Below are 3,791 nucleotides of genomic sequence, written 5' to 3' on the forward strand. Positions count from 1 at the left end.
ACCAAAAAAGCGTTTTCTCAGCGAGAGAAGCGAAAAAGTGACAATATGTGAATTTTCAGCACTGCGTTCAATTTTCAGCCTTATTAGCTGTGGAACAGCATAGAAATGCTGAGATGCAGTAGTTCTGGTGGTTTGAAGCTGGAACAAGTCTAAATTTTGAGTTTCATGAGTTTTGAATGTTGAGACCAAAAAAGCGTTTTCTCAGCGAGAGAAGCGAAAAAGTGACAATATGTGAATTTTCAGCACTGCGTTCAATTTTCAGCCTTATTAGCTGTGGAACAGCATAGAAATGCTGAGATGCAGTAGTTCTGGTGGTTTGAAGCTGGAACCAAGTCTAATTTTGAGTTTCATGAGTTTTGAATGTTGAGACCAAAAAAGCGTTTTCTCAGCGAGAGAAGTGAAAAAGTGACAATATGTGAATTTTCAGCACTGCGTTCAATTTTCAGCCTTATTAGCTGTGGAACAGCATAGAAATGCTGAGATGCAGTAGTTCTGGTGGTTTGAAGCTGGAACCAAGTCTAAATTTTGAGTTTCATGAGTTTTGAATGTTGAGACCAAAAAAGCGTTTTCTCAGCGAGAGAAGAGAAAAAGTGACAATATGTGAATTTTCAGCACTGCGTTCAATTTTCAGCCTTATTAGCTGTGGAACAGCATAGAAATGCTGAGATGCAGTAGTTCTGGTGGTTTGAAGCTGGAACCAAGTCTACATTTGAGTTTCATGAGTTTTATGTGAGACCAAAAAAGCGTTTTCTCAGCGAGAGAAGCGAAAAAGTGACAATATGTGAATTTTCAGCACTGCGTTCAATTTTCAGCCTTATTAGCTGTGGAACAGCATAGAAATGCTGAGATGCAGTAGTTCTGGTGGTTTGAAGCTGGAACCAAGTCTAAATTTGAGTTTCATGAGTTTTGAATGCTTGAGACCAAAAAAGCGTTTTCTCAGCGAGAGAAGTGAAAAAGTGACAATATGTGAATTTTCAGCACTGCGTTCAATTTCAGCCTTATTAGCTGTGGAACAGCATAGAAATGCTGAGATGCAGTAGTTCTGGTGGTTTGAAGCTGGAACAAGTCTAAATTTGAGTTTCATGAGTTTTATGGTAGAGACCAAAAAAGCGTTTTCTCAGCGAGAGAAGCGAAAAAGTGACAATATGTGAATTTTCAGCACTGCGTTCAATTTCAGCCTTATTAGCTGTGGAACAGCATAGAAATGCTGAGATGCAGTAGTTCTGGTGGTTTGAAGCTGGAACCAAGTCTAAATTTTGAGTTTCATGAGTTTTATGTGAGACCAAAAAGCGTTTTCTCAGCGAGAGAAGCGAAAAAGTGACAATATGTGAATTTTCAGCACTGCGTTCAATTTTCAGCCTTATTAGCTGTGGAACAGCATAGAAATGCTGAGATGCAGTAGTTCTGGTGGTTTGAAGCTGGAACCAAGTCTAATTTTGAGTTTCATGAGAGTTTTGAATGCTTGAGACCAAAAAAGCGTTTTCTCAGCGAGAGAAGAAAAAGTGACAATATGTGAATTTTCAGCACTGCGTTCAATTTTCAGCCTTATTAGCTGTGGAACAGCATAGAAATGCTGAGATGCAGTAGTTCTGGTGGTTTGAAGCTGGAACAAGTCTAATTTTGAGTTTCATGAGTTTTGAATGTGAGACCAAAAAAGCGTTTTCTCAGCGAGAGAAGTAAAAAGTGACAATATGTGAATTTTCAGCACTGCGTTCAATTTTCAGCCTTATTAGCTGTGGAACAGCATAGAAATGCTGAGATGCAGTAGTTCTGGTGGTTTGAAGCTGGAACAAGTCTAATTTTGAGTTTCATGAGTTTTGAATGTTGAGACCAAAAAAGCGTTTCTCAGCGAGAGAAGTGAAAAAGTGACAATATGTGAATTTTCAGCACTGCGTTCAATTTTCAGCCTTATTAGCTGTGGAACAGCATAGAAATGCTGAGATGCAGTAGTTCTGGTGGTTTGAAGCTGGAACCAAGTCTAAATTTGAGTTTCATGAGTTTTGAATGCTTGAGACCAAAAAAGCGTTTTCTCAGCGAGAGAAGTGAAAAAGTGACAATATGTGAATTTTCAGCACTGCGTTCAATTTTCAGCCTTATTAGCTGTGGAACAGCATAGAAATGCTGAGATGCAGTAGTTCTGGTGGTTTGAAGCTGGAACCAAGTCTAAATTTGAGTTTCATGAGTTTTGAATGTTTGAGACCAAAAAAGCGTTTTCTCAGCGAGAGAAGTGAAAAAGTGACAATATGTGAATTTTCAGCACTGCGTTCAATTTTCAGCCTTATTAGCTGTGGAACAGCATAGAAATGCTGAGATGCAGTAGTTCTGGTGGTTTGAAGCTGGAACCAAGTCTAAATTTTGAGTTTCATGAGTTTTGAATGTTGAGACCAAAAAAGCGTTTTCTCAGCGAGAGAAGTGAAAAAGTGACAATATGTGAATTTTCAGCACTGCGTTCAATTTCAGCCTTATTAGCTGTGGAACAGCATAGAAATGCTGAGATGCAGTAGTTCTGGTGGTTTGAAGCTGGAACCAAGTCTACATTTGAGTTTCATGAGTTTTGAATGTTGAGACCAAAAAAGCGTTTTCTCAGCGAGAGAAGTGAAAAAGTGACAATATGTGAATTTTCAACTGCGTTCAATTTTCAGCCTTATTAGCTGTGGAACAGCATAGAAATGCTGAGATGCAGTAGTTCTGGTGGTTTGAAGCTGGAACCAAGTCTAAATTTTGAGTTTCATGAGTTTTGAATGTGAGACCAAAAAAGCGTTTTCTCAGCGAGAGAAGCGAAAAAGTGACAATATGTGAATTTTCAGCACTGCGTTCAATTTTCAGCCTTATTAGCTGTGGAACAGCATAGAAATGCTGAGATGCTAGTAGTTCTGGTGGTTTGAAGCTGGAACCAAGTCAAATTTGAGTTTCATGAGTTTTGAATGTGAGACCAAAAAAGCGTTTTCTCAGCGAGAGAAGTGAAAAAGTGACAATATGTGAATTTTCAGCACTGCGTTCAATTTTCAGCCTTATTAGCTGTGGAACAGCATAGAAATGCTGAGATGCAGTAGTTCTGGTGGTTTGAAGCTGGAACAAGTCTACATTTGAGTTTCATGAGTTTTGAATGTTTGAGACCAAAAAAGCGTTTTCTCAGCGAGAGAAGTGAAAAAGTGACAATATGTGAATTTTCAGCACTGCGTTCAATTTTCAGCCTTATTAGCTGTGGAACAGCATAGAAATGCTGAGATGCAGTAGTTCTGGTGGTTTGAAGCTGGAACCAAGTCTAAATTTTGAGTTTCATGAGTTTTGAATGCTTGAGACCAAAAAAGCGTTTTCTCAGCGAGAGAAGCGAAAAAGTGACAATATGTGAATTTTCAGCACTGCGTTCAATTTCAGCCTTATTAGCTGTGGAACAGCATAGAAATGCTGAGATGCAGTAGTTCTGGTGGTTTGAAGCTGGAACCAAGTCTAAATTTTGAGTTTCATGAGTTTTGAATGTTGAGACCAAAAAAGCGTTTTCTCAGCGAGAGAAGCGAAAAAGTGACAATATGTGAATTTTCAGCACTGCGTTCAATTTTCAGCCTTATTAGCTGTGGAACAGCATAGAAATGCTGAGATGCAGTAGTTCTGGTGGTTTGAAGCTGGAACCAAGTCTAAATTTTGAGTCATGAGTTTTTATGTGAGACCAAAAAAGCGTTTTCTCAGCGAGAGAAGGTGAAAAAGTGACAATATGTGAATTTTCAGCACTGCTTCAATTTTCAGCCTTATTAGCTGTGGAACAGCATAGAAATGCTGAGATGCAGTAGTTC

This window comes from Xiphophorus couchianus, chromosome 1 (assembly GCF_001444195.1).
Source record: "Xiphophorus couchianus chromosome 1, X_couchianus-1.0, whole genome shotgun sequence".
In the NCBI taxonomy this organism is placed as follows: domain Eukaryota; kingdom Metazoa; phylum Chordata; class Actinopteri; order Cyprinodontiformes; family Poeciliidae; genus Xiphophorus; species Xiphophorus couchianus.